This window comes from Bufo bufo, chromosome 2 (assembly GCF_905171765.1).
Source record: "Bufo bufo chromosome 2, aBufBuf1.1, whole genome shotgun sequence".
NCBI lineage: Eukaryota > Metazoa > Chordata > Amphibia > Anura > Bufonidae > Bufo > Bufo bufo.
Genome location: NC_053390.1, coordinates 469,916,606 through 469,937,991, shown reverse-complemented (window position 1 = coordinate 469,937,991; position 21,386 = coordinate 469,916,606).

The following is a 21,386-nucleotide window of genomic DNA, read 5'->3' as shown; positions in this document are numbered from 1 at the left end:
CTCCCAGTCTTCTTCTCTCGAACAAAAGATCCAAGGGCACACTCGGTAGATGCACTGGTGGCACCATGGGATGTGTTCTCACTAGTGTATCTGTTTCCGCCTCTCCCTCTCCTGCCCAGTGTCTTACGCAGGATCAAGATGGAGGGCATCCAGACGATTCTTGTGGCTCCGGATTGGCATCGTCGCGCTTGGTACACAGACGTTGTTTGTCTCCTAGGAGACACTCCGTGGCACCTTTCGCTTAGGCCCGATCTTCTCTCTCAGGGTCCTGTCTTCCACCAGCATTTGGAGTCGCTACGTTTGACGGCGTGGTTGTTGAAACAGCCATTCTGAAGCAACAAGGTTTCTCTGACAATGTTATCCGCACCATTAAGGCCAGAAAGCCAGTGTCCTCCAGGATTTATTACAGGACCTGGAAGTCCTTTTTGCGTTTCTGTGAGGAACGTAGCCTCCCCCTGCTATGCTTCTCTCTCCCCGTCCTCCTTTCCTTTCTGCAATCGGGGCTGGATTTGGGCCTTGCCCTGAGTTCCTTGAAGGGGCAGGTATGGGCGCTTTAAATTTTTTTCCAGCGCCCTCTGGCTCTAAAGGCTCCGGTTAAGACGTTCCTGCAAGGGGTGGCCCACTCCATCCCTCTTTGCCTTCTTGGGACTTGAACCTGGTACTGGGTTCCCTCCAGTCAGCTCCATTTGAGCGTTTAGACTCAGTTCCCCTCCGTATTCTCTCCTGGAAGGTGGCCTTCCTGGTAGCCATCACTTCCATCAGGCGCGTCTTGGAGTTGGCAGCGCTGTCCTGTAAGGAACCCTTCCTTATTCTGCACCAAGACAAGGCAGTACTCTGTCCCATACCTTCTTTTCAGTCGAAGGTAGTCTCGGCCTTCCATGTCAACAAAGACATTGTTCTGCCCCTCTCATTCGCATTATAGGGAGCGGGCTCTCCACCAGCTGGACGTGGTTAAAGCTCTAAGGATCTACTTATCTATCTCGAGAACATTATGCCGCACGGACTCTCTGTTCATCATTCCGGAAGGTCCTCGCCAAGGCATGCCGGCCTCCAAGGTGACGATTGCCAGGTGGATCCGTTTGACAATTGGCAATGCACCGCCCATCAGTGTCACGTCCACTCGACCATGGCGGTGGGCGCGTCTTGGGCTCGCTTCCACCAAGCTTCAGCTTCTCGGCTGTGCAAGGCAGCGACGTGGTCATCCTTGCACACGTTCACCAAGTTTTACCAGGTGCATACTTTTGCATCGGCGGACGCTGCGCTGGGTCGCAAAGACTTGCAGGCAGCGGTGTCTTGAACTTCTGCGAGGCAGTTCCATGGACTGCTTTGGAACATCCCACGGTCCTGTGTCCCCAATGATGCGAGCGAGAAAACGAGATTTTTGTGAACTCACCTGTAAAATCTTTCTCGCTTAGTTCATTGGGGGACACAGCTTCCACCCATATTTTCCATTATTGCCGAAGGTGTTAGAGGTTTGTTGGCCGGTGGGGTCCTTAGTCTGGTTCGGCCCTTTCAGCATTGCTGGTTTTCTGGTTGCTTTTATGTTTGTTTGTGCCCAAGCAGTAGGAGAAATAAACAAACTGATATGTTCTTTCCAGGCTGGAGGGGGTATAGCCAGCAGAGGAGGAGCTATCACTTTTTAGCCTAGTGTCGCCTCCTAGTGGCAGCAGCAGCAGCTATACCCACAGTCCTGTGTCCCCTAATAAACTAAGCGAGAGAGATTTTACAGGTGGGTTCACAAAAATCTCATTTTCCCTCCAAACACTCTTATGGCATATGCACATATTTATTAGAATGGGGGTGAGTTGTGAGCATTTTTTTTCCTTTTGTGAAATCTTTTATACCATGGTCAGGGCTTAGTTATGAATAGAGACAGAGACCTGCATCTTTTTTTTTTTTTTTTTTTTTTTTTACAGATCTAAAATATATCCATAAAACCCCACCCTATAAGTTGTGTGTGTGTGTATATACTGATCTATTAAGATATGCGCTTTTCTTCAGTCTTTTATAAAGAATCCAGCTGAATGAACATTACTCTCAAATATTGTTCTCAAATATGTCTAAGGCTGAATGCACACGGCCGTGTTCCGCAGCCGGGAGCGGTCCGTGGTATGCCGGGCTGGATTCCTGTTCAGAGCAGGAGCACACGGCGTCATTGGTTGCTATGACTCCGTGCGCTTCATGCCGCCGCTGCACTACAGTAATACACTCGTATGATCTATACGAGTGTATTACTGTACAGCAGCGGCGGCATGAAGCGCACGGCGTCATAGCAACCAATGACGCCGTGCGCTCCTGCTCTGAACAGGAATCCAGCCCGGCATACCACGGACCGCTCTCGGCTGCGGAACACGGCCGTGTGCATTCAGCCTTAGACATATTTGTGAACAATATTTGAGAGTAATGGGTCTTTTGTGTATGTAGAAAATGTTTCAGATCTTTGAGTTCAGCTCATGCAAAATGGAAGCAAAACCGAAAGTGTTGCGTTTATATTTTTGCTCAGTGTATAATCATCCCCACCCCGAGACAACACACCAGGAACATATGTTTATCAAATTAAGTAACTCTTTAAAACATGCATGCATAGTGACTTTAAGTAATTGTGAGGTCCCACATAGAGGCCATCACGTGGCTTGCCCACAGCCACAATGTCCCCAGAAGCTGTATGTTTACATGTTCCACTGATTAAATAGCGCTAACTCATTGCTGGTTGTTGAAGGTCGTGCGATTTGCCCAATCATGAATTTCATTACATTTCAACATTAATTTCCCTCAAGCCTCCCCAACAGCACTGACAGGATGTTGATCCCACCTCCTGAGCACAGGAAATAATTCAGAAGCCGCAAATAAAAATAACTCCTCCTCCTACCTGCTTCCGTTTTTGTTTCCTGTCTCTTGGGACATGTGGAAGCCTTCTGCCAGTAGCCATCATCCAGCAGTATCACTCAGCCTGCACCTGCCTTCCCCTTTACTGGGAGGGCAGAGCAGGGAGTAGAGGGTCCGCGAGGGGTGAGAGCTCCCCTTCTCTGCTCCTAGTAAGACCTTCTAAATGGGCAAACTGGGTTGTGTGTCGGGATGGCACATGGGATAGGACGTGGCTTAGGCAGATTGGAATGCTCTCTAGGCAGGAGTATTCCCCTTCCGGTGACGCACTTCCGGTGATGCATCATGGTGTGGGAGGCGGAGCTGAAAATAGTATGGAGTGCAGACCTCTTAAAAGTTGTGAACAAAGAGGAAGTGTCTGCATTATCTGGGTCACCGCTGAGTGTTCTCGATCACAGAATGTCGAATCCAGGAGATGCCTGTGATATTCCACGCAGGTATGCTGATCCCACTAAGGCCCTCCGCCCGGAAGCAACCTTCTCCATCTATTGCGTTTCTGAGATTGTAACAGGGGACTAGTAGTCTCTGCCCTAAAATTCGCCACCCAGGTGTTTTGGTGAAGGTACCCCTAGGTAGCCAGGTTTACTAATGGGAGATTATGTAGGTTTGTTTTAGGCTAGAGAGGCCCTCTTTTCAGAATCTATGGGTGATGAATCCCTAAGAAAAAAAAGTGTAGTGTGGAGGGAATGGTTATCACCTGCATATAGGAAACCAATATGCACATGTTTCAATGAGAAACTTGTAGCAGAGAAATCCCTGTCATTCATGGAAAATTTAAGAATCCTGATTAGGGATGAAGTAAACTCTACTAGATTTTAAGGCTATGTACACCTTTGGAGCCATTTTTTTTTTTGATTGCATATTTTCATAAAATCATATTTTCAATTGGTCTTTATTAAAAATATTGAGCCGTTCTGTCACAAAGGAGCAACTGTTTTTCTAACTGTGTGACTTTCACTTTATGCCGGTCATCTAATAAACCTTATCTCTAAACTACTAAGAGGTCATTAACACTTATTTACGCCACATTCTTATCAGTAAGATAAGAACTGAGCTATAATAAGTGTTTATAATAACAGAGAGAAGGAGCCCGTCAGCTCCCCAACTGACGGAAAAGAGAGGCTGCTTCTACAGCATCTCAGCTATGTACAGAAAAAAAGGCTGCATTTTAATGGTTGAAAAAATTATTTTTAGCTCATCAAGAGTACAATGCAATAATAGAAAAATTGCCCCCAAAGGTGTACATAGCCTTTAAGGAAGAGTCCACCATCTCATCACCCTTCAATGTCAATCTTTGGATCCCTCCCTTTATTTTCCTGAATTAATTGAGGGTGAATTATTCTCTGAGGGAGACTCAGACTCATCTGATGATGGTTCAGTTTGTCACTTATGCCTTCCAGAAGATACAGAATCTCTATTGAAAACCATGAGAGCCCCTATGAAATTAGAAGATGTAAAAGAACCCCAAACGGTCCAAGATCCGAGTCCCGTTATTTTACCAGAGAATTTTTTTTTGTAGCCAGGGACTTAATGGACAAAGGCAGAAGAAAAAGGATCCCTCTGGAATAAGGCATTCCTCTAGGGAGCGATTGAGAGGGTTCCTCTCCAATGCTGATAACCAAAAAAAAAAAAACACTGACGCTATAGTGATCAAATGTTGTTGGGCCTGGGCAAAAACAAGAAAATATTTTTCCCAGTCCATAACAATATTAAAAAGCTCATCTCCCGAGAGTGTAAAGGCGTTCAAACGTAAATATCCCTTTGCTGATGTAGATTCAGAAACCTAAGAAAAAACGCTAAATGATAGATGCCCCGGTAGCTCATATTTCAAAAAGTCCTCCCTCCCATTTGAAGCCTTTTAAAAGACCTAATAGACAAAACAATGTGAGGGGGTTATTAAAACATGCTTGGGAGACACGTACAGCAATGTTTAGGCCTGCCATAGCTGCAACTTGTATAGCCAGATCATCTTAGCCAATTTGTAAATCATTTATCTGCAGGAACTTTCATCTTCCTTGCTAGTTTTAAAACAGGCCTCTGGGAGATGGCTCAGCAGATTTGATGAGGCTGTGGTCTACAGCCCTCTCCAATGCCATTTGCTGGGCTATAGATCTTGGTCTGGGGATGTTGGTTAAAAGAGTCATCTCTGCTCTGTTCCTTGTGAGGGAGATACTCTTAGGTTCTGCTCTAGATTACATCCTTGACTAGGAAAAACAGTTTTCACCAGAGGAAAAGTTTTCATAGCCAGGGACCTAATGGACAAGAGCAGAAGAAAAGGGATCCCTCTAGAATAAGGCAATCCTGTAGGGAGCGTAGGAGAAGGTACCTCTTCAATCCTGATGGCCTAACCAGAAAAACACAATCACTCCATAGGATCAGTGCGAGGCAGACTTAGGGATTTCCACCAGGCCTGGGTATCTATAAGCCCTTCCCCCTGGGTGTCAACAATGAACCTTCTAGATCAGAATTGTTTTTTGGTAACCCCCCCCCCCCCCATTCACTCATTTAGCCTGTATGAGTGGAGCATCGGAGCATTTCTTGCTCCGATGCTCCCCCTTTCCCAGCATCGCGCAGGGCAAGGGCTTTTTCTTCACTACCAGTGATGTACCAGGCTTCTCATGGGTATGCTAGGCGGAGATGTTGACCTAGCAGTGAGTCTGATGACTTCACTGGCACAAATGGGCGGTCTTTAGTGCTGCTGTAGCCTCCGTCTTGCATACTAAGAAATAAAAGTGTGCGTCACCGGCAGTAAACAAACAGCCCTTGTCCTTCGCTATGTAGGGCAAGGGGGAGCATCGGAGCTAGAAATGCAACGATGCTCCACTCATACAGGCTAAATAAGTGAAGGGGAGCTTCTGTCCGGGTTAAGCTCTGAACCCAGACAACCCCATTAAGGTTTGCTCTATACATAGAAGGGCTGTCATTTTCAATTCCAGGTTCTCCCATTTGGCATTTCTATAGCACCACATATCTACAAAAATGATAGCAGATGTGACAGGATATCTACATTTAAAAAGGATTCTGGTGGTCCCTTACTTGGACGATCTTTTAATAGCTGCAGACTCTGGTCAGAATCCGTCCCTTCAGCTTCAGACCTTAATAAAAACCCTCTTTTCGCTGGGTTGGCTTGTCAAAATCCAATATGAACCCCAGTCAACACAAAATCTTTTTAGGGTCCTTCTGGACTCTCACCTTCTAACATCTTTTCTTCCTCAGGAAAAACGAGAGACATTAATACAAAACTATCTACCTTTCAACGCAACAAGATGATTCCCTCAGTAAAATGGGCTCAAGCTCATACCAGAATCCTACAGACCTTTCTCTATAGGACAAAAAGTAGTCTCTTAGAAAAGAAAATGAGACTCCTCTCTTCGGTAAAAGATTCTCTCATATGGTGGTTACCCAAGAAACCTCTCCAGAGAGGAATCCAATGGCGCCCAAAAAATAAGGTAGTGGTTACCACCGATGCAAGCAGTGGTTCAAAATACCTGGCGTCAGCAGATGTTTCAGTTCCTCGAACCCTAAAAAAGTGATCAGCAGTTCTTCAGGTGTTCCCGAGTTTAAAACATATAATTCAGAACCACCATTTAAAAGTACTATGGTAGCCTACCTGAATCATCAGGTGTGGAACCCTGGCAGCAATGATCTTTTCTGAAGGAGAAAAATATGTAGAGTTGATCTCAGCAGTAGATTTTACGGTGGAAGAGAATTGTCTGGCAGACTTTAACGGAAAGGAAGTGGGCCCTGAATATGGATATCTTTCAACAGATACCAAAGAGCTGACTTTATCCAACTCTAGATTTATTTGGAGCCAGACAAAATGGGAGAGTTCAAAATTTCTTCTCAATTTGCCCCCAGTAACATCTGTTTCGGACAGATGCCTTATCACTACCATGGCCCAGAGGTCTACTTTATGCGTTTCCCCCTTTCTCATTAATTTCAGGAACTCTAATGAAGACCATGGAGGAGGGAGCCCAGATAATATTGATTGCTCCATATTGGCCAAAAGGGTCTGGTTTCCCCTACGGAGACTGTTGGCAGGAGATTTCTGGACTCTCCCTGTACTACCAGACCTTCTCCATTAAGGTCTGGTGGTCTGGTTTATCACACAAATGTTCTCCAGCTTTGCCTAACAGCTTGGAAGTTAAATGGAGCTTGTTAAGACAAAAATGACTATCTGATGTTGTTGCTCAGTAGAAAGAAAATAACCTCCAAAATGTATGTGAGAACGTGGAACACCTTCTGTTCATTTGCAGGAAATAGAGCTTTCCTGTTAGCCATTACTATACCCAGAAGAGTGGCGGAGATGCAGGCTTAGAGTTTTAGATGACAGAATTGTGTTAAAACATTCACCAGCTTTTCTATCAAAGGTTTATTTTTCCAAATTCCATTGCCAACAAAAATCTCTCCCTTCCTTCTGTGCGTCTGCCACTATTGAGCAGGAACAAACTTTTTTTATTCATCTTAATGTAAGAAGATGTCTGCTGGCCTATTTGGATGTGACACGAGTTCAGAAAATCCGACCTGCTTCTGATTTAATCCCAGGGAAAGAATAAAGGACTGGGGGCCTCAAAAGCATCCATAGCCCGCTAGATAAAGTTAGACATTACCCTGTTACCAGGAAAAGAAAGTTCCTCCCCCAGTGGGATTAAAGCACATTCCACAATGGCCATCTTTACCGCCTGGTCTGAAAACTCTTCATCCTGGGAAGGCTAGATTTCAAAGCCACAATCTTGTCTAACCCAATGACTTTTTTTAAAACATAAGTTAGATATGATGACAAATCGGGACTTAACTTTTGGATGTAAGGTCCTCTGTTTTAGTCCCCCCCTAAGTTCCTTCTACTTGGAAAATCTTCTCTACATATGTTATTTGAAAAATTTTTAATATAATTGTGTGAAGCATATCTTGTTTTTCTTTGTCATTAACTGGAGGAATGGATGGACTTGGAGGGTTCTTTCTTCCCCCTAAAAAAGGAGATGGGAAAGGGAAAAGAAAAATAACCAGCACCAAATGCCACTAGATCAGTGTAAATATTGTATATTATAGAAATTATTTCTATTAACTGGAGGAGGAGGTCATTTTTATTTGGGACTTCTGCATTGTTTCCTGTCCTAAGGAGGCGGGATCAATCTCCTGTCAGTGGCATTGTGGAGGCTATGGATAAATAACCTCTTTCATTAGCAGGTGATCTGCAGGGATCAGTGGTTTTTTGGCTGCATCTCGACCTTTACGTGGGTGTAACCCTAATAAGAATATTCGTAGTCAATAGATTTATATAATACATGATTACAAGTGACCCTATAAAAACAAGAAATTGATGTGAAAAAAATGTATAAACCAATTTGAGATTGTACAATTGTAGATGAACAGCAAAAAAATTCTCAAATATTCACAGCACTTGTCTTAATAGAGCTCTATAATTATGTCTTATATATGCACTAGTTAATTCAATTTTGTTACATTCATTAAAGGGGTTCTCTGGGAATTAAGAAAATATTAAATATTAATTTTAATATTACTTTACTATAAATATATTCCCAAATACCTTTTCATTAGTTATAATGGGTCCTTTTTTTCTAGGGGGAAAATAAAATGGCTGCCGTCCTATTAGTACACACACAACCTGTCATAATCGCACAGCAGCACAAGTTACTTCACAACACTGAGCTATAGTCCGTCCTTTCTATACTTCATATCTCCTCATGAACTCCATTCCTACAGAGATTCAGCTAATGTTCTTATCTGTATTCAGAATCATAATCCCTGACAAGTAGGAAAGAGCTGTCTCAGCCTCCTCTATCTCAATGTTGTGAAGTAACTTGTCCTGCTGTGTGATTAGGACATGTTTTGTGTGTTCTAATAGAACGGCATCCATTTTGTTTCTGCTATTGATTGTTCCCTAAACAAAATGAGCAAATAAAACTAATGAAAGGTATTTGGGAATATATTTATTTTCTAAATTCCTGGAGAACCCCTCTAAGTGTTAAAACTTTGGGTCTGCGCCACCAAGTATTCCAACTCGCACCGCTATTTAATATTTTTGCATCCCCCCCCCCCAACACACACACACACATTCACACCTGCACCACATTTTGTTCTTAACTTGCCTTTTATTTTGGAAAATTTTAAGAGAAGGTCATTATGATGGGGAATATGGAACATCTTTTTAAACATATTGTTCTGCTTTTATCAACCAGGCTCTCTGTATGCTTGTGTGCATTGCTCTTTCACATCAATCTGCCAGTCACTGCCGCTTTAAACTCCATGTTCATCCCCATCTGTGTATGATCATGAGTTTTGCTCCATTTTTAAAGTGGTCAGTTGCTCTGTCAGTGGTAAGATCACATAGGTCCACAAATTGGCTTTAAAGCTGCTTATTATAATAAAAATAAAAAAAAGAAGCTGCTTCAGCATAGTGCATTACAGTGTGCAGATCCATCCCCTTAAATCCAGGTACATATCACAATGGTCCACTGACAGTCTAAATAACAAATAAATTTAATGATTATAATTGTTGTTTGATTATTGATGGGGGTAACTGTTAGGCATATGACATATTCTGAAAACCAGGACCCTTGGTAATTACTACATTTCAGAAGAATCAATTTCTGTTAAAATGAATGTGTTTTGCCAAATTACACCTATTACAGTATGTACCTCAAATACACATTATATCAACCTACACTATTATTTTTCCATTTTAACCCCTTTTTTCCATTTTAAACACTTCCAGACCAATGACGTTCATGTACGGTGCAGCCAGAAGGGTGTTTTAAGAACCAGAGCTGTATATTTACATTACGTTGATTGAGCAAGCACAGGAGCTGCGTTCACTGAATGTGTGGCAGGGGCCTGGTTGTTACTAACCGCCGGGCCCCAGCTGTTTCCGCCAGCATCGCTGAGAATGCAGGAGGATTAATGCTGGACTGCCACATCAAAGAGGTTTACAAAGGGAAGGGGCTCTCTCTCTCCCTGATTCCATCGGCTCCCCACAATCCAGTCGCAGGGTGCCCATGGCTGCTAAGGCAGCCCAAGGCCGGCCAGCTACAGAAGCCTATGAAGCCCAGCGCACAAGCTGAGTCAGTCTCATAAGAGAAATGTCAGTGTAAAACTGACTGTTCAAATGCAGTACAATACAACATGTATTATACTGCATTGGAAAAGGGATCAGACCTTCAAAAGTCCACTAGTAAGACAAAAATAAAGAGAAAGAAAAAGTAAGTATTTTATAAAAAGGTGTAAAAAAAAAAAGCACCCCTTCAAACCATTTAATATTGAATAGAATGTAGAAGAAAATAGACATATTAGGTATTGTCGTGTCCATAATGAGTCTATATAAAAATATCACTTGATCTACCCTGTCAAGTGAAAGCTGAGGGAAAAAAAAATGAACTGTGCCAGAGCAGCCATTATTTGGTCACTTTGCCTCCCAAAAAACATATCAAGTGATCAAAAAGCCATATGTGCCACAAAATGGTACCAATGAAAATGTTCTCTCATCCTACAAAAAAGAACCCTTACGCAAGACAATCACCCCAAATTTTTTTTTTAAAATACAACTCTCAGAAAATGGCAATACAAAAACATGATTTGTGTAAAAGCGGTAAAACTTGAAACAACTATATAAAATTGGTATTTGTAAGCATACTGACTAGCATAATAAAGTTACCCCGCAACAAATAAGCCCTCACATAGCTCCCCTAACAGAAAAATTAAGTATGGATCTCATAAAATGATGCCCTAATTTGTGTTGCAAAAGTCAAAAGGTGGTCTTTCCCTTTTGAATCCTGCAGCATACCCAAACAGCCGTTTACGTCCACATTTATGGCCTTTCCATACCCAGTGGAACCTGGCTAACAATTTAAGGTGCGTGGTGTGTCTCAGGTGTCTGCGGTGAAACATGTCGGGGGAGCTGCGTCTTTAAATTTTTAAGAATTATGGCAGGGCAAAAGATGGAATAGGTAGTGAGGCTATCTGCAGACGCCGAACACATCTGAGGGACAGTGCAGTTATTTAGGCAGAATAGCCACTGTGAGGGTTATAGATAGGAGTATCAGAGAAACACTGAAAGGGTGACTGGCTAAAATAAGTGAAGCTTGATGATAGAATGCCTGGTGTCGGCCGACATTACAGACATCAAGTGTAGTAACATAGGTGTGAGTAGAAAGCCTGCACATAGCCTCAGTAAGATATGTAGTAATATCCCTCCGATTCACTAATAAAACAGAGACACTATACCCTCAGTCCAAAATACAGTAGCCCTCCATATGTATTTTTACATTTTACGTTTTGTTTTGTGGTATATTGATTTATAAAGGAATAAATAAAAGTTATATTTTAATGATAAGACCAGAAACAGGAAATTATAGTCTTAGACTATTGGAATATTTAAATTGACCTCCTGGGTTTAGTGGGTGCATTTGAATTAGTGTCTCACAGATGGCACACGCTGGGCACAATATATTGGGCGCTAAGATGCCATATCTGTGGAAAACTTGCAATTTTGATTTTGCACTGTCCCCTGCACACTAATTTCTGAGAATACCTGTGGCGTTAAAAAGCTCACTCCACCGCTTGATACATACTGTGAGAGGTGTAGTTTCTAAAATGTGGTCACTTATAAGGGGTTTCCACTGTATGGGTACCTCATGCGATCTGCTAATGAGATATAGTGCATGAAAACCATTCCAGCAAAATCTATGGTCCAAAAGCCTTCCGAGCATGGCATATCTTTGAAAAAATTGAAATTTTGACTTTGCACTTTGCAGTGAATTCATTTTTGCAAACCACATGTGGGGTCAAAATACCTGCTACACCCTTCTATAAATTCTTTGAGTGGTGTGGTTTCTGAAATAGGGTCACTTCTCTGGGGAGTTTTTATATTTTTTTTATATAATTTAACCTCAGAGCCTCTACTGTTGTAGGCCAGTGCCGTATAAATCACTGAACTAGATCTCAAATGCATGTTGGTGGTTTTTCTCTTCTGAACCCTGCAGTGTGCCCAAAAAGCAGTTTATGATCACATAGGAGTTATTGTTGTACTAAGGAAAAATTTTGACGTGCTTTTTCTCCTGTCCCCCCTTGTGAAAATGAAAACTCTGGGGCTAAAGTAACATTTTATTGGGGGGAAAATGAAAATTTTCACTTTCACAGATAAGTGTTCCTAAATTCTAAGACACGCCTGTAAGGTCAAAGCAATCTCTACTACTACCCCAGAACCTCAATGATCTAAGGGCTGCCCTTCAAGAACAGTGGGATGCCATGCTTCAGCAGACAATAAGTCGACTTATGAACAGCAGGAGCCATCATTGTCAAGCTGTAATTGATGCTCTGAGCCACATGACAAATTATTGAGACACTGAAATTTTTGTGGGGGTATACCCACTACTGTTGGCTTTTGTTTTAATAAATTGTGGAAATTGCATGCTTCTACTTAAATGCCCTACTTTCATGATATAATATTACTGTAGCGTGAACTTTTTAAGTTTTCCATAAATTTCACCCAAAAGCCAAATATCCCAAAATTTTTGTGAGGTGTGTATGTATGTATGTATATATGTATATATGTGTATGTATATATATGTGTGTGTATATATATATACACAAACCGGATTCCAAAAAAGTTGGGACACTATACAAATCGTGAATAAAAACTGAATGCAATGATGTGGAGGTGCCAACTTCTAATATTTTATTCAGAATAGAACATAAATCACGGAACAAAAGTTTAAACTGAGAAAATGTACCATTTTAAGGGAAAAATATGTTGAATCAGAATTTCATGGTGTCAACAAATCCCTAAAAAGTTGGGACAAGGCCATTTTCACCACTGTGTGGCATCTCCCCTTCTTCTTACAACACTCAACAGACGTCTGGGGACCGAGGAGACCAGTTTCTCAAGTTTAGAAATAGGAATGCTCTCCCATTCTTGTCTAATACAGGCCTCTAACTGTTCAATCGTCTTGGGCCTTCTTTCTTGCACCTTCCTCTTTATGATGCGCCAAATGTTCTCTATAGGTGAAAGATCTGGACTGCAGACTGGCCATTTCAGTACCCGGATCCTTCTCATACGCAGCCATGATGTTGTGATTGATGCAGAATGTGGTCTGGCATTATCTTGTTGAAAAATGCAGGGTCTTCCCTGAAAGAGATGACGTCTGGATGGGAGCATATGTTGTTCTAGAACCTGAATATATTTTTCTGCATTGATGGTGCCTTTCTAGACATGCAAGCTGCCCATGCCACACGCACTCATGCAACCCCATACCATCAGAGATGCAGGCTTCTGAACTGAGCGTTGATAACAACTTGGGTTGTCCTTGTCCTCTTTGGTCCGGATGACATGGCGTCCCAGATTTCCAAAAAGAACTTCGAATCGTGACTCGTCTGACCACAGAACAGTCTTCCATTTTGCCACACTCCATTTTAAATGATCCCTGGCCCAGTGAAAACGCCTGAGCTTGTGGATCTTGCTTAGAAATGGCTTATTCTTTGCACTGTAGAGTTTCAGCTGGCAACGGTGGATGGCACAGTGGATTGTGTTCACTGACAATGGTTTCTGGAAGTATTCCTGAGCCCATTCTGTGATTTCCTTTACAGTAGCATTCCTGTTTGTGGTGCAGTGTCGTTTAAGGGCCCGGAGATCACGGGCATCCAGTATGGTTTTATGGCCTTGACCCTTACGCACAGAGATTGTTCCAGATTCCCTGAATCTTCGGATGATGTTATGCACAGTTGATGATGATAGATGCAAAGTCTTTGCAATTTTTCGCTGGGTAACACCTTTCTGATATTGCTCCACTATCTTTCTGCGCAACATTGTGGGAATTGGTGATCCTCTACCCATCTTGGCTTCTGAGAGACACTACCACTCTGAGAAGCTCTTTTTATACCCAATCATGTTGCCAATTGACCTAATTAGTGTTAATTGGTCTTCCAGCTCTTCGTTATGCTCAAATTTACTTTTTCCAGCCTCTTATTGCTACTTGTCCCAACTTTTTTGGGATTTGTTGACCCCGTGAAAATTGGAATCAACTTATTTTTTGTTTAATATGATACATTTACTCGGATTAAACGTTTGATCTGTCATCTACGTTCTATTACAAATAAAATATTGACATTTGCCATCTCCACATCATTGCATTCAGTTTTTATTCACAATTTGTTTAGTGTCCCAACTTTTTTGGAATCTGGTTTGTATATATATATATATATATATATATATAAAAATATAGTGCCTTGCAAAAGTATTCACACACACCCCCTTGACTTTTTTCATATTTTGTAACATTACAGCCTTAAATTCAATGTTTTGTTAATCTGAATTTTATGCAATGGATCAGAACACAATAGTCTAAGTTGGTGAAGTGAAATGAGAAAAATATATAAATAAAACTATTGTTTAGAAATAGAAAACAGAAAATTGGCATGTGCGTATGTATTCACCCCCTTTGTTAGGAAGCCAATAAAAATCTCTGGTGCAACCAATTAACTTCAGAAGTCACATAATTAGTGAAATGATGTCCACCTGTGTCCAATCTAAGTGTCACATGATCTGTCATTACATATACACACCTTTTTTTCTTTTTTTTTTAAAGGCCCCAGAGGCATCAACACCAAAGCAAGAGGCATCACTAACCAAACACTGCCATGAAGACCAAGGAACTCTCCAAACAAGTAAGGGACAATGTTGTTGAGAAGTACAAGTCAGGGTTAGGTTATAAAAAAAAATAAAAAAAAATCTTTGATGATCCCCAGGAGCACCATCAAATCTATCATAACCAAATGGAAAGAACATGGTACAACAGCAAACCTGCCAAGAGACTGCCACCCACCAAAACTCACGGACCGGGCAAGGAGGGCATTCAGAAAGGCAGCACAGAGGCCTAAGGTGACCCTGGAGGAGCTGCAGAGTTCCACAGCAGAGACTGGCTTATCTGTACATAGGACGACAATAAGCTGCACCCTACATAGAATTGGGCTTTATGGCAAAGTGGCCAGAAGAAAGCCATAACTTTTAGCTAAAAACAAAAAGGCACATTGTGAGTTTGCGAAAAGGCATGTGGGAGACTCCCAAAATGTATGGAGGAAGGTGCTCTGGTCTGATTAGACTACAATTTGACTTTTCGGCCATCAAAGAAAACGCTAGTACACCATCCCCACAGTGAAACATGGTTGTGGCGGCATCATGCTGTGGGGATGGGACTGGGAAACTGGTCAGAGTTGAGGGAAAGATGGATGGTGCTAAATACAGGGATATTCTTGAGCAGAACTTGTACCACTCTGTGCATGATTTGAGGCTAGGACGGAGGTTCACCTTCCAGCAGGACAATGACCCCAAACAGACTGCTAAAGCAACACTTGAGTGGTTTAAGGGGAAACATGTAAATGTGTTGGAATGGCCTAGTCAAAGCCCAGATCTCAATCCAATAAAAAAAATCTGTGGTCAGACTTAAAGATTGCTGTTCACAAGTTCAACCCATCCAACTTGAAGGAGCTGGAGCAGTTTTCCAAGGAGGAATGGGCAAATATCCCAGTGGCAAGCTCAAAGAGAATTATCCAAAGCAACTTGGAGCTGTGATTGCCACAAAAGGTGGCTCTACAAAGTATTGATTTTAGGGGGGTGAATAGTTATGCACATTGACTTTTTCTGTTATTTTTTCCTATTTGATGTTTGCTTCACAATGAAAAGAAAAAAACATCTTCAAAGTTGTGGGCATGTTCTGTAAATTAATAGATGCAAATCCTCAAACAAGCCATGTTAATTCCAGGCTGTGAGGCACCAAAATACGAAATAAGTCAAGGGGGGTGAATAATTTTGCAAGGCACTGTATACACATATTTAGATGTGTGTGTGTGTGTATGACCGCTTCTACTTCTAGCTTATCAATAAATAGTCTGATCCTGGAACATAATGAGAGCAATAGAGCAGATTTGGATATCTTAGTTGTTCATCTGTCACTATAGCATCTGAAGCTTTTTCTTTTTTCTTTTTTGCTTCTTCTCACTGCTTCATTATTTGATAGAAGATTGTAGAGTTGAGGCTCCACTCCTCTGGACAAAAAGCACCTTGCAGCCTGTTTATTGAAATGAGCCATTTGGTAAATTAGCTTGACTGAACATGCATTTTGTGGTTGTAAGGGTAAGGGCTCGTTCACACGAACGTGCCGCAAAACAGACAAGAATAGGACATGATCTATAATTTTTGCAGGGCCATGGAACAGAGCAGTGGATGCCGACAGCACACAGAGTGCTGTCCGCATCTTTTGCGACCCCATTGAAGTCAATGGGTCCGTCTCCAAACCGCAAAAAATGCAGCTCGGATGCGAAACCAAACCACGGTTGTGTGAATGGGCCCTAAAGTTGTAAGTAAGCTAAGGCCAGTCTGACAGCCCTGGATCTTTCAGGTTGGATGACAATCCGTTCTTGTGCCATATTTTGTGGATCCCCAATCAGTTTACATCTGAGTCGCAGGCAAAGGAATCCATAATGGGGACTTTTCTGAGGCTGGGGAATCGAATTCAAGTGAAATTTTCTACGTAGCGGATGCCTGGGTTTTAACCACAACTTCAGCCCTTAGTGAGTTGATGAATACAAAAGTTTCTTATCTAGGCTCTTGAGACATTTGTTCCAAGGTGTGTATATTGTCTTTTGGGAAGTTGACATGAAACATGGCCCCTAGTATTTAATCTATGATGAAGATAATAGATCCAACACTTTCATGACATTGCAAATAGACACTTGGGGTGAGGAAAGGTGACTTTTGGGATTGCAACTCTTCTGTCTGAAGACAACTTTATCTTTAGCTGAAGAGAATTTACAAGTTGAGACTACCTGTGACTAGTATGGGATATCAGTCACACCTTGCATCCTTAGGGAGCCTGTCTGAAACACTACGCTCCTGGTAACACCTTGGGAGCAGAAGAAATACCAAAGGGCAAACAAGTAAATGGCAGCTTAAGAATGTCCAAATTTGTATGAAAATGACCATGAGTATATCCTGTTGCTGGCCAACATAGGGAAACGTGCAGGTAGACATTCATGAGATGTATTGTGGCCAGTAAATGTTTCCCTCCAAAACGCAACTGATCGAATGGTCCTTATTTTGAATTCTCTGTTTCTGAACATGGCTTCTTCTAAGGCCTCGTGCACACGACCATGTGCAGGCTATGCCAGCTTTCTGTGGACGGGAGCCCATTTACTCAAAACGGTTCAGTTTAGGACCAATGTATTCTGAATGGGGTATGTTCCATTCAGGATGCATCATTTCCGGACACAAAACCACTGCAAGCGGGAGTTTGTGTTCTGTCATGGAAACAGAACAAACCAAATCAGTCACTAAAAAACAATGTAACTTAATGGTGCCAGATCGATTTTATTTTTTTATTTTTTTCTTCTCAGATCCTAAAAAAACAGATCCGCAATCCATTGATTTACATTATTTTTAGTGACTGATCCGGTTTGTTCCATTTTGATTTAATACAACCGCATCCTAACGGAACATATGCATCCTGATGTGTTAAATCAGGGATGCCCAACCTGCGGCCCTTCAGATGTTGTAAAACTACAACTCCCAGCATGCCAGGAGAGTCTACAGCTATAAGTATAAGTGTATATATGTGGGCGGGTGGCTCACACCTAATAGCTATGATGGGTGCTGCTAACTCTAAATTGGGTGCCCGATCCCAATAGTAGTAAAAGCTTGAAAGTAAAAAGGGAGAGTGAGCACTCACAACGTCTGTATCATATGGAAATTAGTTATGAGTATAGAGCAGGGCATTGTGGGAGTTGTAGTTTTACAACAGCTGGAGGGCTGCAGATTGGGCTTCCCTGTGTTAAATCAAACTAAATGGTTTTGAGATCCTCTGCTGGATCTCAAAACAGGAAACCAAAGTGCAGATGGAGGAGCTGAAGAACTGGAATCTTGCATTGGGAAAAAAAAAGGCATCTGGAAGGAATTCTCAGAATCTACATGCAGCAGCCGGTTACAGAAACGGGTCTTGGCTGGTAGTGTATCACAGTGGCAGTCCATCAATCAGCTGTGTTCAGATATATATTGTTCCTTCTTTATTCACTAGGTTGTATAAAACACATTCACCATAAACAATAGTAAAAGAGACCTTACATTGGTAGAATAATTAAAGACCATATGGATTGTCACACCACTCACTTTATCATACATGCAAAGTCCACCGGGCACTCAGCTTGTCATATAGGTTGAGCAATATATTACCCACACAAAAACATGTATCTAAAAATATAAGAGGAGATATAACAGGCAAGGAATAAAGTAATAAAGTAATACCACTCTGTGGTCACTGGATGATGGTGAGACGATTCGATCATTGGATTTCAGATCCTAGTAGTAGATCGAAAAATAGGTTCTCTTGGTCATATAAATGATAATTGGAAGAGGGAAGGCCTTGAAGGGGAGTGGTAAGTGTCTTATCAAGCCTAATCCCCTGCCATGGCATCTGTCCCTCAAATCTCTATTCCTGCCTGTTGGGGATATAAAGCAAATGCTTTATATAAAATAAAGTATCAAAGGGAATTGATCCTCGAGGTGGGCATCTGAAACACCTAAAAAAAAAATCATTGTTCATTTAATTATGTTATACAATCAGTAAATCATGGTACAGGCGTCTATGCAAAAATATAAATGATTTATTATACAATAACTTAAATACAATCTAGGCTCAATAAATATAAAATGCAATAACACACAGTGATATGCAGTACCCAAAATTTGCCACTAGAGGGCACTTATACAAAGACCAATGTATACACGGTACCTCTCAAACATAAAATACAATACGATCCGTCTCGACCACAATTATCAGATATAAAATTCAATAATGTTAATGATAGATGCGAACCCTTGCTCTGCACAAAACTATGACAAATTTCGGATAATCGAGTAGTATTTCCACACAACTTATAAATTATCAAGCCTGGTAATGACTATGGGATGACATTATTCCAATCAGAGAATTCCTCTGAAATCAATATTTAGGTCTTTTATTCAGTAATATGCATCTTTACTGAATAGTGACAATATTGATGTAGCACTTTTAACAACTATACATCCGCCATACAACGGGGAGTTTTATAAATATCAGGCTAATTAATTTATATCAACACTACACAGAATAAAGTTATACGTTACCCGAGAATGCAGATGATGTGCAGAAACTAAGGGAAGTCAGCTCCAAAGTCTGTCCTGGTCATTGGGATCTTTCTTCTGGGCTTTCTTTGTCTCTCTGTTGCTGTTTTCATCCCTCATGTGTGTGTGGTTTATGATCACAAAATCACAAACTTATCAGACACACCTTGCTAACTTGGAGTTTTCCAATCATTGTCGGCTAGGCGTGTACATATGATAATGACTGTGATGTCATTGCATTACCCAAAATGCATTTCTGCTGTTGGTGTAATGTTGTTCATTTACCCCTAGGTGACACTATTGCCTAAGCTATTAGTATCATTCTAGTAAGGGTTAAATATCCAAGTATGACATATATATGATAACAGATACATAAGCATCCTTCATCATATTCAATATAAAACAATACTTAGGTCCTATTGATTTTCTTATACAAAACTAAGGTTGATTATAAGCATATATAGATATTACAGATTGTCTACTTCATTAATAAATACCAAACTGTAGAGGTAATTAGCACCAGCTGCGTCTAGAGAATACCTTTATCTTAGTAATAAATCTATAAGGAAACAAAAATGCCTCTTCTCAGACTGGTACATTCATGAGAAGAAATCTCATGAACAGTGTCCTTTCCAGGAACTTTACTTGGCCATCTTTAAAATACAGAACATATAACAATATGGCCTCTTATAGGTCTAATCAAATCCACTATAATTAGGATAATTCAATATAAATATTATATACTTATGAAAAAGCACAACAAATCCCCCTTCATTACAATCTAATCCATTGAAATAAAATTGGATTATATTGGAATGTCAAAAGGGCTTTTTATACTGGTTCCTTTATGAATAGAAGTTTAAATTGTACGTTACTCATGAAGATTTATTGAGTGGGTCAATAACTTTGAATGTAAGTTGGTGGTGACAATAGTGTCCACCACAATGGAATATAAGTCTGATAAATGTTGCTTCTGATTTTCCATCTCTGCATGAATAGTCATCAGGTTCCTTCTTAGTGAACCGATCTCAAGTTCCAATGTCTTTATAGAGATTAAATTAGCAGCTCATACACCAGTGACGACGACAGCACCTACTACGCCAAAGATTATGGCAGCTTCAATTGCAGAAATGAAACGCTTTGGTCGTTGACTCATGGAAAACTGTTCCCTGGCAGGGTCTTTCTTGTCTGTTCCAGGATCTGTGTAATCCGTTCTTGGGAATAACCGACATGTATTTGATACTACATCTTTATCTCTGGAGACTGAATCTTGGAAACGTTGAACTGTCTTTCAACGGAGATGCGTAGATCCAAAGGACGTAGATCTTCTGAGATAGAATCCTCTTATTCCTCAAGATCAATCCCATGGTATTCTGCAGCATAATCCCAGCTGACGGACCTGGTACAGCGATAGGTTTAGCGTGGAACTCCTTCCCCAAGATTAGGACGATGTAGATAACAGCAACAATCCTTGATGTCATCTTGCACCTATAATATATTGTATGACAAATATAAGCACATACATCTTTCCACTTTTCTTTTTATCGACCCTACGATGAAAGAAATGATACTACCATACATCTTCAATTTGGCATAGTTTTCTTTCTTTAACTGAGCAAGTTCTTGGTTCAGAAGTGAGTCAAGAAATAATTAGTTACAGAGGCAAAATACATGAGGATAGTTTAGTACACTCTTTTGTTTATATGATACCGATCCTTGGTTTCTGCCTTTAGCCATAACCTTGATATCTCTTCACTCATCATCCGGTAACCCTTCCATTTTGCGAAGTTGTGACCTAGGATGACAAACACGTAATTGATTAATATGCACCCATTTCTCTACAAATTCATCCCCCTTAGGAATTTTGATCTTGTAGACCACAGGTGACAATTTGTCAATGACTAGATAGGGTCCCTTCCAGGAAGGCAGGAACTTCCTTTCTTTCACCTGATCCCGGGCAAAGTTTTATAGAGATAAACCTGATCGGAAATCCGGTACTCCTTTTGAGTAGACGCAAAAGCATCCTGAAGGTGCTTGCATAGATTCTCCATATATTGATGAGCTGTTGAAGCATTTATCAAATTATGGTCTTTTGTCCGGTAGAGTAAATGTTGGGGTAACACCATCTTCCTGCCTTTGATAATTTCGAAGGGAAAAAGTTTAGTTGCCACGCTTGGGTTGGCCCTAATGGCCATAAGAACCAAAGACAACTTCACATCCCAGTCCTTACCGGATTTCTTTAGAATGTTGACAATGGTTTGATTGTAGCATTCTACTCCACCACTAGAGGCTGACCGATAAGCTATATGTAGCTTTCTTTTTACCCCCAGTATCCCCC